This window comes from Myiozetetes cayanensis, unplaced genomic scaffold, assembly GCF_022539395.1.
Source record: "Myiozetetes cayanensis isolate MyiCay16 unplaced genomic scaffold, myiCay2020 scf7, whole genome shotgun sequence".
Classification (NCBI taxonomy): domain Eukaryota; kingdom Metazoa; phylum Chordata; class Aves; order Passeriformes; family Tyrannidae; genus Myiozetetes; species Myiozetetes cayanensis.
In genome coordinates, this window is record NW_026087964.1 from 35,111,628 (window position 1) to 35,134,017 (window position 22,390).

At 39.9% G+C, this 22,390-nt stretch overlaps 2 long non-coding RNA genes across 3 annotated transcripts in view; one reads left to right on the forward strand and one right to left on the reverse strand.

Moving 5' to 3' along the window:
* Positions 1 to 22,390, reverse strand: part of LOC126651654 (uncharacterized) — a 304,172-nt gene that overhangs the window by 275,136 nt on the left and 6,646 nt on the right. The gene's annotated exons all lie outside the window — the stretch shown is intronic.
* Positions 13,596 to 17,502, forward strand: LOC126651656 (uncharacterized). Its single transcript, XR_007631768.1, has 3 exons — positions 13,596 to 14,084; positions 15,438 to 15,540; positions 15,653 to 17,502. It is a non-coding gene; the product is annotated as an uncharacterized LOC126651656 (long non-coding RNA).

Genomic DNA, 22,390 nt, shown 5'->3' on the forward strand with positions numbered 1-22,390 from the left:
AGGATGTGCTTACTGCACCAAGCCCCTTCATTGCTCTATATCCTCTCTTCCCCAAAGCTAGATGGTGTCACTTGCATGAGATGGCTTAAACCCACCTATGAATGAGAGAGGTTTCTTGCTCTTGGATGGATGAAACTGAAAAGGAAAACCAAAACTTTCATTTGCCACATAATTTCTTTCTATGTGAGCCTGTTGCCCACTCCTCCTTTTGTCTCTGAATGGCTTCCTCCAGCAACGTTTAATCACAGCAAATTCTCTCTCCCAAGAGACCAGAAACTACATTAAGAGGTTCAGGGAAACAGCATGTGCATCTAGGATTTCACTGCCATTGTTCAATTTGCATTGTTCAGGATATTAATTTAATTGTAGATGCTTCATCACAATCAGGGGAAAAACCAAACTCTCTCTAAATTAAATTAGCTTATAGCAAAACCACCTAATGTGCTGCAAATGGAATGGCATTTTGCTTACATTTAACTAAATTAACATTTAGATCTCTGAAAATTAAGAGGTATATTATCAACACATCACCAGCATAAATCTTAATAATATTTTGATTACGTTTTTCTAATTCGGGTTTGGCTGAATGACAATATGACAAAAGTATTTGGCAATGAAAATAGCATTAACATGAGAACTAAAATCAGTCTTAAATGATGTTTATATTTTTCCTCTATAAAGATATATTATTTTAACCAAACAGACACATCAATTCATTGTTGCACAAAATGATTTTCTAAATTGAGCCCAAGATAAAAATTGCCTTACTGATAGCAACATCAGAGCTTTCAAAATTTCTACACGTGATTAAGAAACTGCGTTGAGATGTGAAAATCTCCTGTTAAACAGCACTGCACAGGAGGTATTGCATATTAGCACCATCAAACAGTGTAAAATGGGAAAATTTTGTCTGCAAAGACAGTGTTGGCACCCTGAGAGCAGATTTGGGACTGCAGGCTCTCCCCACACTTTGTCATTCCATGGGTCCTGGCTGTCCAAACTGAGCCTGACTCCACGGAGGGGCCAACCTCATCCACTGAAACACCTTGTCTGCCTGTGGATTTGCCTAAAGCCCCTCTCCCGTGGATTTGCCTAAAAGCTGCAGTAATCTGGGAAGTGAGCAAAGAGCTGATCTTAGATATGCTGTTCGAGAAGCTGCAAAGTGCAGAGATGGCTTGCGTGTGCAACTAAATTAAAAGGCAGATCCAGCTTGAGAGACCAGACATAAAATCCTCCCGGGTTCCTGATGTGCTAGTAAATAGGAAATTCAGTCTTTTCTGTGCACATTCCCAACAGCCTGTCACCAGTAAGGACATGGCAGAGCATCTGTGTGGCTTAACAGAGATCAGTGTCTGCCCTTCTTCTTCCCCTCACAAGGAAATTGTTGACTGCAATGAAGTCTCCCCTCAGTGTCCTCTTCTCCAGGCCGAACAGACCAAGTGAAAAAACATGCTGTTTCTTTCTGCTTTCTAAATGGCATAATAAAATTTTTCCTATTTGTATCTTTTTATTTCTTTTTAGTTAGTTATTCTTACTTACGAAGGTCATATAAATTAGTCATATTAAACATATTAAACTAGTCGTGCTTATCAGAAAACTAACTAATTTGTGTTATTCTGTTTAAAATTTCCTTCTGGATACCTTTACTTTTGCTCTCAAGACAAATTAGTTACTCAGCAATGGTACTTTTATCAAACATATTACAATAACAATCTTTTATGGCAACATTTATTTTCCTCCCTAGCAATTCTGTGATAACCCATAGATGTTAGTTCCCACACAACAGATGTGCAGAGAGGGCTTTTAGAACGCAACATGCACAGATGACTCAGGGATTGAACTCTCTGGATAACAGTCATGTTTGCAAGTGCTGTTTACTAGGAACAAGAATCCCAGGAACTCATGAGTTTCAAAGCCAGCGGAAATAATCATCAGCTTTATAAGGAAGACCATACATTTTCATTACCTTTGAGTAAAATATCCTATCTTGGTTTTCAGAATAATCTACTGATTAAAGAGCCCTTCATTACGTGGCATTCTCTCCAGTCATGTCACTTGTGTTAATTCAGCTATTTCCCTAAAGGGAAAAGTAAGGGATAAAAAGGATATATTTCAAAAGTCTGGAGCTGCACTCCTAATTAATGGGTTTTCAAAAGACTTGTAAGTCTCCTCAAAACCTATCCTAATCAAGGAAGAGACATTTCCCTTTTAGACAAGGTTTTGTAAAGTATGTAAAACAGTGCGTGGGAAACACATCAGTGGAAATATCTTCTGTAGTGGCAAATAACCTTTTGCTATCTGGTGTCAAAAATAAGGAACTCACATTTTAGCCTTTTACGATTATCATATTATCATTAACAACATAGACATCTGATGTCAGGAGCATTTTATTTTAAAAGGCCATTGGATCCATCTGCTTTGCATCCCGACAGTTTGGGCCTTGGGCTATTTTGTAAAAGTGGCATTCAGAAAACTATTTGGAATTCCTTAGCTGTAGTACCAAAGCCATGAACGTGGGATGGAGTAAAAAGTTTGTTCAATCCCCTAACTCGTTCTAAAAGTAAAACTGATTTTCAGAGTGAGTTAAGTATTTAGGAAGGTGAAGTTCTACTGATTATTTTTGTATATTAGACTCCTGAGTGACCAAGTTAGTTTTTAAAATGGAACTAAAATTCCTAAGACCATTACATGGTTTTGATAAATCCCATATAAAAAGTTTTGTGATTTAGAACTATAAGAACAAGAGAGAAATGTTTGCCATGTTCTTGTGAGCTTCCTAAACAAAATGTTGCAATGCCATGACCACATGTATACCCTCATGTTGCCTCTGAGGTCTAATAACAGTGGAAAAGATATTTACAAACAGTTTAATAGCTAGCTCTGACATTCTTCCACTGTTTAAAATAAAGTATTGGTGATAGGAAAAATGAAGTGAGAAGGATAACACTGGAGCAAAGTCCTGCAGTAGAGAAGGAGTAGGACAAAGCATACAAGTCTAGTTACAACAGACAAGAAGAAATCTTCCCCAAAGTCACACAAATTGTTGAGACTTGCTCTGTTAGAGACGGCTCTAATACTCATTCACAGTTTCTAACCACATTTTCTGATTGTGAAATGGGCTTCTTTATCAAGGGACAAAAATATTTTACTTCTCTAAAATTTGTATAAAATTGTACATTAAGAATGATAAACATCAGGCCAAAACAATCATATATTACTATGTAACTACTGACACTTCGAAGAATCTCATAGAAAATGCTGCTTATTGTGTTTGTTCCCCAGGCTATAACAGAACTCTTCTAATAGATTCACTAACATCTTTGCCTCCAAACTTGGCATTTAATAGCTGTCACACCTTGCTACCAGTAACAGCTTCACAGACCACAGAAGATACAATGCACTGTGATGAATGAGCTGCACAAATGTTTTGCCCCTGCTGAAAACTGAAACCTGCAACAAAACCTGTTCTCTTGCTCTTACACAGCACTCTTAATTTGGAAAATCAGGGCTCTTTCATATATGCACCCCACATCACAGTATGCAAAAGCATACAAGGATATGAAGTAGTTTCCCTAAAGGATGTACTAAATGGACCAGGCACTGCAGCTTGAAAAGAGGTTGAAGGTATGCAAGATAGATTTATAAAACCAGCAACAGCACAAGCAAAACGCACAGGGAGTAGTTGTGCACTGTTCTCATAGCAGAAAAAGTAGTAGGGATTTAACCAGTGGATGCTGATGGAACAGGAAAACTGTTACATGCACCATAATATTACACAGGACTTTGTGTGGGCCAAATATACAATTGGATCTGAAAAAAAGGATTAAACACAATGATTGGAAACAGGTCCATAAAAGACTATTATAAACACAATGATCTGTGTGCTCCATACCAGGAGTTCCTAATCCAGTGATTGCCTGAATGGGAAAGGACCTCAAAGGATCATTAAATATTTCACCATTTTTTATGCTTTTGCCTTGGCCACTGGCAGACACTATATGGGACAAAAAAAAATTGTTCTAAACTAAAATGGCAATACAGGTGTTTATGTCACCTTGTCTCTCTGTTTTCAGCAAGGTCTGTTCAGTCAAGACGTATAATTGCATAGGAAGTTAGTGACAGTGAGATTTAAAATCTAGGGCCAAGATGTAGAGCAATCCTCAATTCATGCAGAGGCACTGAGTCAGTTTGCTGCTAAGTTCAAGCTTTTCTTTAGGTCACAAGCCTTTCTTTAGGCTTCATTGCTCTGAGTCACTCTAGCTACACTAAAGGCAATTGCCCCATCTCCTTCCACCAAGGGCACAGAGGCCTGAGAACACAGTCTCCTGACACAGCCTCCCTTGCTGCACAATTAGGAATGCAGAAAGAAAGATGCATTTGAGGTGATCCTGTGTTAAATAAGGCAGCTGGATACTACATGCCTTTTAACTTGCCACAGTGGTTCTCACGTTCTTAAGCAGACTGATTTTGAAGTGGCATTTGCTCTCCAAGTCTTGCCATGGCAGAGCATCAGCACTGTCACTGAATCACAGTGCGTGTCATTTGTAGATCCCCTCATAAGCACCTCCTAAAAAACCTCCCCTCCCCTCCCTCCCCTCCCCTACTGGACACTTGCACAACCATCAGTCCTGCTCCTCTCCCTTTCAATCCACTCCAGCACAGCCCGTGCACACCTGCACCTGCCACAGCCAACACTCTGCCTCACTTCTCTCTCTAACAAAGCTCTTTTCCCTTTCAAGCCCCTCAAAGGCGCCCAAGGCCCACAGGAGGCCACACGCAAACAATACTCCTGTTCCCACTTCACACACCCTGCCCCTCACTGTTCTCCAAGGAACGGTATCAACAGCATTCCTCTCTCACAGGCCTCTCGTTTACCATCAGCAGCTCAGCAGTAGGAGCTAAAGAAGCTCAAGCTTCCTTGTTTAGAGCTGTTGCAAGAACTGGTCCTACGGTGTTTTCATTTCAATTGTTTTTGAAGCATAGCGCAGGAAATTGGGGAAAACCATCAATACAGTGCCCTCATAACCGTAATTATGAGGGGTTATTAATATTTACAAAGCTTTTAAAAGTGACTTATTTACTAAATGTGGCTCTGGAAACTCATCTACACAAATGCCAATTTATGAAGGCCGCAATGTACGTATCTTCATCTGAGTTATTCACATTAATCAATACAATTTATCTTCTCTATAGCTGAGGTCTAAAATTGGGTCATATGAATTGTATTTCTAAGGTTTATTTTTTCCTTCTGTAGCCAGTGGCTCACTTCAGTACAGAGGGCTATATTTTAGCTACCAAAATCTCTGTGAGAAGAATCTCATCTTCCAATGTTCTTTTGATGGCATTACATTCTTATCGTTTCATGTCATGCTGGATCTCCTGTTAAGAGTTCTCTGTTAATGACAGCTTAATGGAAGTTTCTAGAAATGAATTAAGTTTTTTTTTCTTCACTAATGAAAATAGATAATAATGGTAGGTTTGGTGTTAATAAGACTAACTTGTTTATAACTTAATTTTTCCCTTAATGTCTTATGCACTAATATTTCTGTTAGTGGATGCTGAGGGCCTGATATATCTGCTATTTTTCCTCCTGGATAAGCAGTGCTCCAGAATAGTGATGAGGAAATAACTCCACAGTGTGCAGACAGCTATGGTTCCCAGCAGTAATATCCTTCTCTCAGGTGCAACTGTATTCCAGTCACATTGTTAAGCTCATATGCTCAACCAGCCATCTTTGTAACTAAAGGTACCTTTTTATACCAGGCCTAAAGAGTTCACTTTTCTACTTAGCTGAGATTTATTAAAAATAAAATCAGGCCTTTTAACCGATCCCAATGCTGTGATTATCAGCACAGTTCCATGAATGCAGATCTCAGAGTACATCTTGGCACTTTCACACAAATGAGTATCAATGCGCCTTTCCTTTTCATGCATTCCAGCTCTGCTTTCTTGCATGAGATTAAACAGGAGCAGGGTTACAGTGCTGTCAAAAGCAGGGCATGTGGAAACAATATTTTGCCAATACAGGCAAATTTTAATGGAGAAAAGCTTTTCATGTTATCAGCATTAAGAATCTTGTCCACACCACATGTGTTAGAAGAGTGTGAATATGCAGAACCTTGGGTTGTTCATATTAAAAGATGAAATGGGCTAGAAAGCAATGAGTGGTCTCAAACCAGGGTGTCTTTCATCAGTCCAGAAGAAGCAGAAAGATACAATATTTTAGCAAGTCTCCAGGTGATAATATTTACGTAGAGCTTAGCCCATAGAACTACTGTCCTGCCTCTCAAAATGTAGACAAGATCACTAACTGAGAAAGCAGCTGCTTTGTTGGGTACCATTATCCCAAATCTTCAGACATGAAATTGAGGCTTCCTGAAGCATGCACGTAAACGATGGGTTTGTATTTCTACATAGAATTTTGATTTTCCATTGCCAAATCCAGCATAGGTACATAAAAAACAAAGTAACAATAAAAATGGCATAGTGCTGCTGAACATGAACTGCCCTGAGTGAACTGATGCATCTGATAATGTTTTTCAGTAGAAGGTGTTTATTTTGTGTTCTGGGGCCCTATTTTTCCACTCAGTCTTATCAGTAAAATAAGATTTATTTTCTCCACCAGACAGTATCAAACCAGGTCTGGTTTGCTTTGGTTTGAGGTGGTAATAAGTCAATTGCTGCAACAGCTATGACTTCAGGAAGGTAGTTTTTGCACATGTGTATTAATCACCTTTATTATTCAAAGAAATTATGTGCTGACCTACTTGAAGGCCCACTTTATTTCGAGGGCTTTTCAAGTGAACTTACAAGCAGGTGCCACTTTTTTTAATTCTTATCTTTGTCCGATTTTTGATGGCAAGTATCGTCTGTCAGTATCTAACAGCATGGTTTTTAACCACAATGCATTTCAGGACCCAAGTTCAATATTTACAAAATAAGTCGTCCTTTATCAGCGTATATCACTGGTGCCTGCTTAAGGATTATGTTGCTATCTAGTTTATACAGACAGGGAAAGCAGTCAGAAAAAATTATTGAGATAAGAGTGAAGGTAATCAGGGAAAAAGAAAACATAATTAAATTCTTTATGGGAAAGGTTCCAAAACATAGAGCAGAACACTAGCACTCATTGGAGTGTTTCTACAGCAGAAACACATATGATGTTTTTTGCCAATTGATTTGTGAGCAGTGTATCAGGTTTATTGAAAACAAAGGAGTAATGATCTTATTAACAAGAGAGGAACCATCCTATTGAGAAAGAAAAAGAACAGAACAGTGAGAGCACAGAGATCCAGGTGGTGGGAAGCTTTGGAAACCTCATCAATTAGCCATAGTCAGTGACATAAAGCCTAAGGTGAGGCCATGCAGTGTCTGTTTCATTAGACTGTTGAAGTGAAAAGATATGCGCTCTCTCAGCTGTGTAACCAATGAATAGGAATTTAAATTCCAGTTTTAATTCTCCAGAGTATTTTCAGAAAATTTAGCAAATGTCTTCATGAACTTAAGGACTGGGCTCATAATAAAGGATTGGAACTTATTCCATTAGTTAGAAAGCAATACACAGGATGTCCAGAAAAATAAGCCAGCTTTCTGCACCCTAAAGCTTTGTCTTACTTCCTCAGCAGAAATGAAAATTATCTCTTTTTGCAATTCTTATGGAGAGCTGTTGCCTTGCATTTCTTGATAAAGCAAGATGGAGAGACCAATTCAGAACACAGTGGTTTTATAATGTATAATCTAGTTTAAATTGCACCACATCACAGGACATGAAAATCCACATTTTTCCTCCTGTACAAAAGGTAGTCTAGATACAAACCACAGTGAAGACTCAACCTCTGAACAATGAGACGCTGTAGCTGGCACTGCTGAATGTACAACTTTCTACAGCAAGGTCATGTCCAGGCTGGAAAATTTTGCTTCTATAAATTTTATTGACTTTCAGTTTCTGATAATTCTAAGTGAAAGCACACTGAACTCTGGCATTGTGCCACAAGAGGCTATTTAATTCTGAGAGCCAAACCCCGCAGTTCGCTGAGTCACAGAAAACTTACAGTGATAAGCCTGTGTAAATGAAAGGCACCTTTTGTCAGTGACAAATTTGTAATGTACTTTTGACCAGACTTCAGTTTATTTTCTGTCCCTCCTACAGGGGAATATAATCTGAATATAACTCAGAGAGAAAAATATTGGTTCTGCATGTAAAGCTATTTGAAAACCTTACAGTTTGCCTGGCTCATAACCATTCCTCAGTTTCCCTAGTGACTGTGTGGTGAGAGGAGTAAAACAGCTCCAGGAGAAATATAATTTAATTCCACTGGCTCTTGTTTCACTGTCATGATCACATTCTGTCAGTCTGCTTCAGTGAAATAAAGAAAATGTAGAATATAGCTATTTTTAAATACATTCTCCTTTCTGCTTGTAAGGCTTTGATTTCCTTATGACAGAGGGTGACCCAAATTATATTCTTCAGTAGGAATAGGTAAGTATCTGCTTCTGGTTTTCAGTATTCTTGTCATGAACTACTTTTCTTTCACAATGAACAACATACTTTCATCTGCCCCAGTTAAACATGCAAATAGTAACACATATTGAAAGAATCATTTGCTTTAAATATATTTTGGCACTTAGAGGCCACCCAGGCAGTCATTCACCACTGGTCAAATTTGAGCCCACAAAACTCACTTATGCCAATGCAAGAGTGAAACATATACAGTCATTGAATGGTTTGGGTTGGAATTGATCCTCAAGATCATCTAGCTCCACCCCCTGCCATGGGCAGGAACACAGTCCAGTAGACCAGGTTACTCAGAGCCCCATCTGACCTGGCCTTTACATTTCCTGGGATGGGGTAGACATAACATCTCTGAGCATCACTGTGCCAGTGACTCACCATCCTCACAGTAAAGAATTTCTTCCTAACATCTAATCTAAACCTACTCTCTTTCAGTTTAAAGCTGTTGTCCCTTGGCTTATCACTCCATGTCCTCGTAAAAAGTCCCTCTTCAGCTCTCTTCAGGCCCCCTTTAGGTGCTGGAAGGCTGCTATAGGTTCTCTCCAGAGCCCTCTCTTCTCCAGTTTTGAACAGCCGAAACTCTCTCAACCTGTCTCCATAGAAGAGGTGCTCCAGCCTCTGATCAGCTTCACGGCCATCCTCTGGATTTGCTCCACCCCGTTCACGTCCTTCTTATGTTGTGGGCCCTAGACCTGGATGCAATAGTCCTTCTGGATGACATCCCTTCCCTCCAGTGTGTCAACTGCACCACTCAGCTTGCTGTCATCATCAGACTTTCTGAGGGTGCACTCAATCCCACTGTCCACGTCACTGACAAAGATGTAAACAGCACCACTCACAACACCAACCCTTGAGGAACACCACTTGTCACCACTGGTCTCCAAACTCAAGAGCTGATTAAACTCACTGGTGCTCACGTCTGGACAGTACAGCTGCTGCATGGACCTGTGCAGAGAAAAGTAGTGGGTGTTGATTATCAGGCTGGCTTGGCAATTCTGCTGGTTAACACAGTGGTCACCCTGAGGGTTTCCTATAGCTCCAGCAGTGCACTCGACAGTACCATAAGGGATGGTGAATGCACCACTGCCTTCCTCAAAGATCCTAGAAAGTAAAGTTGGCTGAGATAGCTGGAGAAGAATTTCCATATACTCATTGCTGAACATGCCTTAAAACTCATTTTCCCTGGAGCTCTGTTTCTACAAACATTCGCTCAGCACAGTGAGGTTCTTCAACCTGCCCCTCCGCAAAGATGCAAAGTCAAAAAGGTTGCCTCCTTACACTGTCCCTTACACTAGAAAAGCCATTCAAGCCATTTTTGTGCCATAAGGCAATTTTTAAAAGAAAAGTAAAACCCTAAGAAACAATCTTTTCTCTCTATGAACACTGATGGTAAGTGGTCAGGTTTAATTTGTTTTCCAAAATCATCTCTGCTGGACAAGCACAACTTAAAAATGTGTTCTCATATTACCAACTTCCCAGAACATGTTCATGATTTCTGTACTATTCAAACAAGCAAAAAGTCTCAAGTCTTCAAGAGTCTTTGTTGAAAATTTGTTTTAAAGCCAGAATTTCATGTGCTGTATAAACCAAGCCTCTAGTTACATAATTGAGATCAGTGGGGAAGCAGGACTTCATCACACAGATCTGAGGACATCTTCCTTCTCTCCTTGAGCATTATGCTCTTTGCAGTGCTTCAAAGTAGTGGGCTGATTTTGACAGTTTTTCTCCTTTACAAGTCCTTGAGGAATCAAGTGCTGTTCTTTGTTGATTCACCTACAAGTGACCAGAGTGGCCTCTGACTGACTACACTTTAAAAAACAAATCTGTAGATTTGTGATTCCTTTGGAGCTTGTCCTTGACAAGCTAGCTTTATATTACTTAGCAAAGGCAAGCATTTAACAGGCATCATCCCTCAGTCTATCAATAAAGCCTTACACTCCATGTGCATGATAAATCCTCCTTAACTTCTTCCTTAATTTTTACTTGTAATGATTAATGATAAAACAAATTAAGCCAGAGCTACTTCACATGATGTGCATATGACATAACAGGAGGCAATAATTTAACGCACAAAGATCCACTCATCACAAGAGCAGTGACTCACTGACTTCCCAAAACATAATGAAATCTATCTAACAGATTGTAATGAAACAAAACTACAGCAGATTATAAACTGGTGCAGATTATACATATTGGTTTTGATGCTTTTTCCTTATATTTCTTCACAACATCAAGGCAAAACTAGAGAGAAAAGTACCTGTTTTCTGGTAAGAAAGTGAACTATCCCACGCCAGGGCTCACAAGCCCAGATGGATGTTGGCAGACTCAGGAAAAGCATTTTATTCTAAGGTCCTCTTTACAAAAAATAGTACATTTATCTCAAAGTTTTAATATTTTTACTCTGCAGTTTGGAACACTGAGGCATAAAAATAATGACTTGTCCAAAGTTCCTGAGCAAGTCTGTAGTAAAAGTGGACCTTTTGACTTCCAGTTCTCTGATTCAGCCAGGAGACCTTCCTTTGCCATGTAAGCAGAGTGGTGTTTACAGACCAAATTCTACCATAACTTACACTTAAAGAACACATGTATTTTACAACAGAATTTTACGTGGTCCTTTATTTTAATTTTAGATAACAGTATTAGAAACAGCTATTGCCCAGGGGTTGTGCAGCTCCATCACCAGATGCCATCAGGCTGGACGGTTTCTCCAGTGACTGGGTAATAGTTAGCTGCATTTTTTTGCTTCCCTCCAGAGCCAGGCATTCAATTAACTCACCAGTTACCACTAGTCAACCACCAACTTTGCTCTTTTTTTTACGCTTTCATGAAAAACAAAAAAATCAAAGGACTTTGGAAAAACATAGTCAGAAGAAGCCCCATCTAGGATAGCACTTAAAATTGATTTCCAATGAAATTACAGCTGAATATGACAGGGAGAGTAGTAAGGAATGATGTCTCTGTAACTGACTTATGTCTCTGCTGTTCTTTGAAATCAAGAGCATTGATTTTTTTACTTTTACTTGGGTTTGCTTCCAGTGTCGTGGGATTCCCTGTGGCCCAGAAGGATACACTGCTTGACACGCAGGCAAATTGCTGAAAGGTCAGTGTGTTCAGTGCACATTGGTAGCATCTGTGCTGCTGTTGCCAAGATCCAAGCAAATTCAAAGAAGAAAATTATATTTGAAGAGCATTTGACGAACTTGAAATTTTTCAGCCTCCTGAAAAATACCCATCATTGCCAACTTTTAATTATACGTTTGTGCAGAGGCAGTCCACACGAGTTAAAACAGGCTTGCATCTGAGTTTTTCCACACTTGGTTTTGCAAACTCTTAATTCTAAGTACAAGCCAAGAACAGGCTTCCCCTAACCTAGTGACACCATCCAGATCCATGTGTGCAAACATCACAGTAACACAAACTGGCGCTGACACCCAACATAGCCTGGCCAGCTCCGTGTAACCAATTTGTCAGCAAGACTTAATGGCACTAGCAAAGGCAAATCCCAGCTTGTATCACAGCACTAAAACTGATCTTTTTTCCCAGCCTTGCAATTAAGCACCAGAGCAAAAGCTGGCTCAGAAACCAAGTTTGGCATGATTTCTTAAGTCAATCTGAAACAAATCATCACCTCAGCATTGATTCAACATATATCACAATATAACCTCCATCCTTTCACAGTGGGATTTCCTTGCCTGCCCCCAGCTTGCCAGCCAAAACACAGGCCTGCAGTCCTGTTTACCCTTGCAGACACTCTCCTTTGCCCTGGAGCTTTGTGAATTCAAGCCCCAACTCGAGCTCCAGCCATTGCACCCCAGTTCTTTTCCCCAAATATAGTTTTGCCCCATATCTTTTCTAGGCCATGTAGAAATTACAAGTAGGATTATGGTGGAGTTCAGATAACTTTTTAGATTTGCATAAATCAGTTTTACTGAGTCTAACTCCTAACATTCATCCCAGCCAAAGCTAATCACAACCTAAAAACTGCTTTAGGATCCCAACAAAAACACAGCTCAGTGCTTTATGCCTGAACTCTGAAAAGTTTCTCCGGTAACTTGCTACGAACTCAAGCTTTGCTTTTTTTCTTTTATCACTGGAGGTCAAACCCTTTGCCTACCATGTTACCCACCCTGCCGGCTCAGAGCTCATCTCCCAGTGACAGTGGCTCACACCAACTCTCAGTTTAGTTTTACAGGCCCTGTTAGTTATTATATGACTATATAAATTTACATAAACAAACTCTAATCCCATGTAAAATCTGTTTACTGTTAGAAGGACACAAAAACCCCTAATTTGGAAGCAAATATACAGCTACATATACATACGGAAATATACAGCCTTACATATCTGCCTATCTTGCAGAAAACTGTGTCTATTATTAAGGCAGAAGTAGTGCCAAGAGAACTTCAAACACGTTAAAATGCTCAGAGCTTGACAAGAATCAGAGTTTTTCTTTGAATTTCTATGAAAATCAACTTATTTTTCTTGCAGTAGGGATACAGTAATGTTTTAGAGATGAGACAATGTCTGCTGTGCACATGTACTGTCTCATATTACTCTGGATGCCACATTTCCACTTACATTATAGCATCAGAACACATTATTGACTAACTTAAAAGTAATAATCAGAAAGGTTTTATGCGGCAAGAGTATTATGATTTGATAACAAATTGCCATTTGTTTTATTTTCTCTCTCTATCTAACAAGACTAAATTATATCTAAGAGCAATAGGTAATAGCTGCAAATGTAATCCGTCAGCAACAGTGGCAAGCCACATAATCAAATGAGGGAAAGAGGTGATGCAGCCTCTGCCTGTCTTTGGAAATGAGAATCTGCATGTGTGCACTTAATACACATGGAGCCAAACTGCATAGAAAAGGTTTAGCATAGTCATCTCTGGATTTAAACTCGCAGGTCACACTCACTGTAACACCTCATCAGGCTACCAGAAGCTAGCCTGGCAGACAAGCCCCTCTTCACCTGCAGCACAAACTCCCTCCTGCACACAAGCACAGGGTGACATTGAGGAAGAGGCAGACACTAAGGGTTACACATGGGTGAACTCCAGGACAATTTTCACTGAACATGGGAGTTAGGGACATTTCTGCTGGGAGCCCATCCTGGAAGGGACATCCTGCCGTGCATCTTCAGTGAGCTCCTCACAGAAAAATGTGAGCTGGTCAGAGGCAAAGAGCAGAGAGCCTAAAACACAAAGGTAAGTGACACCTGCAATTTTACCAGAAGCTCTCAGAGCAGTGTGCAAGGCAAGAGCCAGGCATGTGAACCCATCAGTCTGCAGTGCTCACAAAGCTGGCGACTCATCTGCTGCAGGAATGTCACGGGGAACTGAAGGCAAATCATCCTCGGCTCTGCCAAGGGTGTCCTGCTGTCTGTCAGAGGCCAGCAACTGGAGGCAGTTCCAGTGAAATCTCTTGCTTAGTGAGGATGTAAAAGATATTCTCAGCACTGCCAAGAGTGAGAGCCTCACAGAGAGAGCAGCAGCTGAAGGGACGAAACTTTGGAGTCACTGGTGATGGGAAGTGACTGCATTCTGCTACATTCACCTCTCCCTAGGTAAGTCTTGGCTTTCAGATAAAGCATAAAACATAAAATAGATATTTACTTTTTTTTAAATCCAGATTACTGGTTCGGGTAGAGAAAATCACCATTAACTCATAACTCCCCGCAGCTTGTGTGGGAAGTAAGTTTTGTGCCTGTTCTGCTGCCTTGGAGCCAAGAGCTGCTTGCCTCAGAGTTGGATTGTGTGATAAGCAGTGCCTCAAAGGCACAGCTAAGGCTATTGTCTTCTGGTTTGCAGCCTATAACCTTTCATACAACTGCATAGTAAAGACTACAGTGGGTTCATTTCCTTTAGGGAAATGTTTTTTCACCTGATAAACTGCAAAGGTAGTCTCTGACTGTGGGGTAATTAAGCTGTGCAAGGCAAGTGTTGCTAAAACTGCTGGACTTTCCTTTTTCCATAAATATTAAAACACTTTAAGAAGATTTCTACCTGCACCAAACAACTCTGCAGTTCAGATTTACTTCCACAGCCTAATTTTGCCCAAAGGTGATTATACAAGACATATATGTTCTCAGGAAGTCATTTTGTTATGTGCCATCTGTTTTATTTAAACAATAATTGTCATGCAAAATTGACCTCTAATCTGGACTTTCGACAAAACACCTTAGCTTCTTTGACAATGAGCAGAAAATGGACAAGAATGAGGGAACAGCTGCATATGCTGATAATGAAAAAATTGACTCTGTCAATGAGCCCACAGCCCACCACTTGTGTAAAAACAGAGAAAAGCAAACGAAGTTAGCAGGCCTCCCACTGAAAGATGCTAGCTGCAAATAGACTGTCTAGGAGGAGCATTTTGTCAAGAGAACTACAGCTTTCACAGTGAAATACAAAGCAGACTAGTACCACGATTTGCTGCAAATATAATGATTTAGCAGCAGGTGCAGATCACGTAATGAAATGATGGAAAGAGGGAATGTACCACACTGCACAGAAAAGGATCAAATTAGCATGATCATTTAACAGTGCAAAAGAAGACAGCATTCCTGCATTTCTGTACCTTTTCTGCCAGTATACTTTTGGTAGTAATGGAGGATAATTATGCTTTTTTAATTATTTTAAAATATTCAATTTAAAACAAGCATTGATTAAGTTATGCTGAACTGTGTACATCACTGATTTGGAATTATTATCAACTGACAAGAGGATACCTTGTCTAGGGTCCAGAAGAAGAGAGAATTGTTTGGTCATCACATAAAACATGGCTGTAAAAAAATTATGTAGTAAACTGCCCACAGTATTGTAGATGAAATCTTGCCCATCTTAAAGCTACTTTAAGTATGACAGTGTTGGAGAGTGGCAGGATCAATAAAACATTGATTTTAAATCTTTTCTTTTGCCAGCCTTGGCAGAGAAGAACTGTCCTTCCACTGGAATGGTTTTGTGGATTACAATTAAGGAAACCTTCAAAATTCAACAGCTGATCATGGAAGAAGCCATGGAGGGGTGAGTATAAACTATCCACCCAGGGAAAAAAATATTCTGCAAGTAGTTTTGCCTGTGTTGTGAATTTTTGATGGTTTGAATATGCTGTGAGTCCAGTGATGTTTTCTTTCAGAAGACAATAAAATTTCAAGGGCTGTGAAGGGGAAATCACATGGCCACTATGATGATTCGGATCTGATCTATTATTTGAACACTGTTTCCTCTGGGAATGTAAAATTCTATTAAATGAGATGGACACAGAAGATGTCCACAAAGAGAAATGCTTGTATCCCCAGCATGTATAAATGCCCAGGATGGGTGAAATTTTGTACCAATCTCAAGACTGGTTGCAAGATTAGCAAGACTAGGGTTTGAACTTTTACAGTTTCTATACCAAAAAATGTAGAACACTAGAAGAAGCATGAATATAATATTATAAGAACACCATCAGCCAGGAAGATCTGAGTGACCACGCTCTTGTATTCAAAAATGCTATGTCCAACTCAGCATTTCCACCGCTTTCCTTGAGCCTCAGGGAAACCTGGCCTGGACCTTAGGTATAAGTATGAAAAATGTATTTACACAGACTACAGAGTATTTTACATGGTGTGAGCTTATTGGTTCTTGTAATCCCAAAAATAATTTAATGAATTCTTTTTCTTTAAGAATACTTGTGTACAGTACGCTATTTACAAACATTATGCCAAAATAACCAACCCCTTAGAATGAAGGAAAACCCAGCTGTTCTGAAGTCTAAGAAATATCCTAGCAATAGTCTTAGTTTTCTTTCCAACTTCAATTTTTATTTTAACATCAATTATACTCATTATCAAGCCACTGACTTACTTTTTTTCCAGAACAAAACCAGACACACGTTCCCAATCCTACAGTCACTGTGGAACACTTTTCAATTAGCAGAAAGGACTTTGGAAGAGTTTCTTAGGTCTGCACTACATCCTCTTTCACTAGAGTATTGGTAAGAGACATTCACACAATAACCAAAGTGATGCCCAACTCTTTCTCCATTGCTGAACAGGAATGGTACTTCCACAGAACAGAAAAACCCTCAGTTATTTCTGTAAATAGTTGTATGGGCTATTTGTCAGAATCTAGCCCCAAACAGTTGCAGTTACTTATCTGAAGCTCTATAATGCTCAGATTAAGCTTCTGACACAAGGAGGCATAATCTCCACAGATGGTGGAGAAGGAATAGCCCTTACACCTAACTTTGTTGGAAAAAATAGGACTGTTGTGCGAGAAACCAAAACTGATGACCAAGATACTTAATTTTCATCCTGCTGAATCCTGTCAACTCAATCCTCATCACACTTGTTTGCCTTCACGTGCAAATAGTTTGTTTTTAACAACTGATGAGTGCCCAAGTATACAAACTGATACTTAGCAGCAGTTGCACTGCAACACTATTGAATATTTACACCCGATTTGCAATCATCTGGCAACTGAAATGCAATTAACAACTTTGGTTTTATGTCCCCACCAGAGTTGGCTTGCACATCCATCACAAATGCATTAATTTACTCTAAATTTGCTCTCTGGATTTAACTCATTTAAATGAAGAAATCATATTCTTTCTCAGCTCCTGTTAGCCATGATCTCTTCTGCCTATCAACCTAGAGGGTCTTGTGATAACCTTTTTGTTAGTTATTGATAGTCTAAAATCACACTGGACTTTGTCATGACATTATAGCCAATTCTGTTTATTTTGAGCCTGTATCAGTGTAATACCAGAAGAGAGGAAAGAGATTCCAGATAGTGGTGAAGTAGCTATTAAAAACTCTCTGGAAAGTTTAAAGTTAGTACGTGATCCTGACTGTCAGCAATTACTTGAAGTCACAAAGACCTAAGAAGTGGTATCCTGAAAAAAATCATAAACAGCATTGCTTTTTGCTTGTTGGAGACTAGTATAGTATTGGAATGCTGGATAATACACAGTGTAGGTATTTTCATAACCTGCCTACCACATAGACAAAAATCTTTATTTTACAGTTGGGAGTTTAACGAGCCAAATCCAGAGTAGATCATAATTATTATTCACTTCTAGAAGCAACGCCTCTTTGCTGCACAAAGGGATCTGCAGGCTCATGCTGAGAACGCAAACAGACTGACTGAGCAGATGACAGCTACAGGGAGCACATCCCCCAACTAGTAACGGTGAAATGATTGCCTTGAAACCAGCAACCAAGAAGCTAACATTAGAGTGGTGATGTGCACAAAGGCTCCTTAGCTCAGGAGTGGTACCATTCTAGCAAGGCTTTCTATCTCTGAGAGCTAAGTCAGAAGCTCTGCCTGGCAGGACTGAAATCTCTAGACTGTTCAGGCAGCTGTTACAGCACACATGAACACAGGCCCTCCTTTCATCTGTCATAGAAATACTCTGAAAATACTTACTGGCCCTCTCCTTGTGGGGAATGTGCAACAACAAAGTGGTTAGCAGTAGCCGAATAAAGGCACCGGAGATCTCAGCAGTTCCAGCTGTGGTAGCAATGGATTCATAGAGACACAGTCAGCTCAGGCAGACAACGGATTTGTCTACACTGACCAACACCAGCTTGAGTACCAAGAAAAGCAAGATAACTGCACACAGTTAGCTTTCTCTCTACCAAATGGGCCCATCAGAAAGCCACACATCTTTAACTCCTATGGTTATTTTCATTATTTGTAAGCAGTCAAATTCATTTTTACCATGGTGGTAAATTCATAATTGTTAGTGCCTGGAAACTTTGACTTATACAGATTATTATTGGAAAGTTCTCCAAGCTTAATTTATGCTTACATACTGTTTAATTCTATGAGCCACGTTGTACACAAGTTACTCTATAGGCTATGATATTTTACAGTGGTTTCATAAATTAGCCTTCTAAAGTGATTAAGCTGTTCTCTGGACTCCAAAAATAAACTCTTCAAGCAAAATGACATATTTTTCATCAAACAATAAACAAGAACAGTGCAAGCACTTCATTTTTCCAGAGCTGCAAATACTTTCAACAACTGCTTGTCATCAATTCATGACCTATATATATATATATCACGCAAAGAGAAACCAATTATCCACAAATCAAGTGCAGCAAAGAGAAAGACACGTGCTCCTGCTGATGTTTCAATTATCTTGAATCACCTACGTCCTTGAAATGCACAGCTACATATCCCACCAAGTACCTGATGTGGATTGCTTGAATATGTGTGCCCTACTGGACCTGTGAGGCACCTGCCTACAGTTCTGTAGAATGCATAAGAAACACTAAATACATCCTGTTTGTTCTGCCAGTTGGAGTTACTGTGGTTACCCTTTCCCAGCAATGCTCAACACGTTCACAACAGCCATTCCCACCTTTGGAGCAGGAAGGGTTGCTGGTGGAAGGCTGGGCAAATGGATACTCTGCTCTCTTCTTTCTGTTTTTCAAATACATTTCTTACATCAGTCTGTTCTGAAAAGTACATGCACAATTTTCCACAAGAAAGAATTATCCTATTTAACTCTGCAAAAATTAATATTTTGGCAGTATATTGCAATTTCATTTATTCTAGTAGATGATACCACTTTCTCTCTCCCAGGCAATCTGTCAGTATCTGTTAAGATTTCTCCTGGAACATCTCATTAACACAGGGTTGGGAACAATGAATGTACGCAGTGAAATCAACCTCTGTTGTAGACAAAACTTTTATAATGCATAAATATCTCAGCCCTGTGAAAAGGAAGAAGCAGTTTTAATGAGCTCTTAAAAACTATCAGAAGAAAAAAGGAGGTATGTATGGAAAAAACCAATATGTTCTGCATAGGGTAAACAGTGGTTGCTCTTTTAGGAGGTGAAATGCAGGGGAGATGGAAGACATTTTTCCTACTACTGCTGCATACACTACCACGATGTGACAGGAGAAGCTAAACCAGAATATTTTTGGTTCCCTTTAGGATCTAGCCATGACTGAAATTGTCCCACTTTTGGTCAAGAAAAACTTCAGTGTAATATGCAGAGAATGTACTGTAGCTGGAGGAAAAAAATAACCCAACCCACATCATTTGGTTGACTGCATGAAAGAGATGTGGTGTTCACAGGAGGGTAGAGCAACATCACAGTACCTTGTTCTACCCCATCCTAAGGTGAAGCAGTTCTAGTTCAGTGCTGGAGCACAAAATTAGTACTTATTTCATTGGCAGTAACTGAAAATATGCTTCTTTCTTGGCTTCTGATCATGAATAGCTCCAGCAGTTCCTGTGCCCTCTCCCTGTAAAACTACCTCTGTTTATGCCTAGCGCAAAGATTCTTCTGCAAAGCCCGGAGCCTGACCCCATCGGTCCTATCTGTGATGCAGTACCTTCTGCAGCTCATCCCATTTCACTCCTAGATAAATGATATCCCATGTCTGGGGCCTTAAAACCTTGCCATCTAAAACTGCCATCTATTACAGTGTAGGAGACAATCCTCCATAAGACTAAATAACATAAAATGGTTTTGAGCTTAAAAGTATTACATAGAATCACAGTAAGCCTGTGATTGTGCCAAATCTCCTCCCTTCTAATATATGGTGGGAGTAAATTATATTTTCAACAAAGGTAAAACTGAAAGATGATTAACATCCAGACAATATGCTGGTACCAATTACTTTTTTCTCTTGATATCTGGAAGTAATACCAACCCTATTCAAGGTCTCTCTGTGAGGAGGAGAGCTGTAAAATGACAATTCTAATGGAGAGTAGGTAACAATTTTGGTCTTTTCTGCTATCAAAGAGAAAGTTACATAATTTCCTCCATAATAGAAAGGTCTGCCATCGAGAAATATCATCTCTTTTGAAAAATACTATGTGGAGGAAAGAGAGCCCTAATGGGACTTCCATTACATCTCTGCCATTATACAATAATTTTTAAAATTACTCACCCATTGTATCTTGCTTTTTAATCTAGTCTTAAAAACAAAACTGAAGCAGATACTTAATATATTTCATTTTCTAAGCTGTTCCCATTGAAAAATTGTTCTGGGGAAACTTCTACTTGCTAATGGGGAGCTGCCACGGTTGCTAGGTCAGCTGTCATTAGGCATAGCTGCATTGCTGGCACATCTAACCTAGCTCCTTCTGCAGGGAGCTGCATCCAGTGGCACAGACAAGACGTCTGTGAGTCTGACCAAGCACTGTGTCCTGCTCAGAACAGCTGAAGTTGCTGTTAGGTTTATTTTCTGGGACTGAACACTGTGCAACACACACGGCTGTATCCGAGCTGATGAAGTTGCCTGTATTGTGCTAAGGGATTCAGACCCCTGCACGGACAGTTTTAGCTGTGAATCTCTGCATTGCAGCTCACTAAACAGGGACATGGCTTCCAGTCCTTGCAAACCAATGCCAGATGATTTATGAATCCCTTCAACTCTTTTACGGGGCAAATTTTGCCTTACTGTCTTGCTTGGGGTTCTTTCCCTCTCTTCCAGAGGAGATAATTCCTCTTGATCTTTAGGCTGACTTTTACACAAGACTATAGGTTTAATTCTGGGGGAAAAGGGGGGGGTGTGAAGTCTTGTGGAATAACTAAAGAAAAACTCATCCACAAAGAGGGTATAGGAAGAAAGAGTATAGGAAGAGCATTACATGGAGTGGGTCTGTGATCATTAATGATATCAGCTCTGATATCACTATCACAGGCAAGATGCTCCCAGCAGCACAGACATCGGTATGTGCCTGACCAGGTTACAAGAACTCCTTTGCACCTCTCAGCTACTCAAATAAACAAGGCAAGAAAAACATGAGCCCTGAAAACCAAGAGGAGCCTTCATCTTTTACTAGACCCAGTATCTCCAGATGCCAGAAGTCTACCAGTAACTTACAGAGAAGAGGACAAAACTGGACCCAGTAGTCCCAGAGCCTATTCCACAACATCACCTGCAAGCAGAGATTGGAAACACAGAAACATGCACAGCTCCTCCAGCACAGCTGCTCTATTACAGCTAGGCTATCCAGACTTGCTTCTTTCTTCTTTCCAGATGAACACCTTGTGATCTTGAGGGTCCAGATACTTGCTTAACTAGAAATCAGATGCACACGTGCAAAATGCCTGAGCCACCAAAGGTACTGTGCACTCCCTGACTGCCCACTGAACTCCCAAGCTTTCTGATCATGCAGGGAGCCCTGACGCCAGGGGACTTCCCAACCATCCTCCCCAATCCCGGAATATCACTCAAAAGGTATCTGGAGGATGAGAGATTTGAAAACTTTCGACAAAGAAAACGTTGACTGTCTGAGAGGGAAAAGAACGTGTTTACTACGTTTGATCCTTTTCGATGTAACTCACCCCCTGTGCATTTCAGATGCACAAACCGAACAGCAGGGAATCAGCCTGTACGTTTCAGAGTAGAGCTGGCCTTTTCTGTAGGTAAAATTTGTAGACATCCCCACACCAATTTTACAAACAAAAATCATTACTAAATACTTTCCAGTAGATGGCAGGGTTACATTGTGTCGAAGCTGAAAGTCTGAATTGAAAGGGCTCCTGCATAAAGGTTCAAGTACTGTTTAAGCACATTTAATTAGCAGGATGAACTGAAATATCTGAAAAGGCAAAATACACTTTGGATTAACTCATCTAATGTGATCCCAGAAATGTAGATTTTAAGGTAGTGAAATCATAAAGCTCAACATAGTATTAAAAATGAACTTTGTTAAAAATGAGCTTTACTGAGAGAACAGTTTATACCACAGAACTGACACAACAGAAAACACAGTATTTAATGTGAGAATCCACTGGAATTGCAAGCTGTAGAATACAGTCATGGGAAAAGCAAAAAGTCTCTTGAAAATATTACCACAAATGACCAAAAAAGATGGCTTTAAGGACCAAAATCAATTCAGCTGGACAGTGCAGTGTTT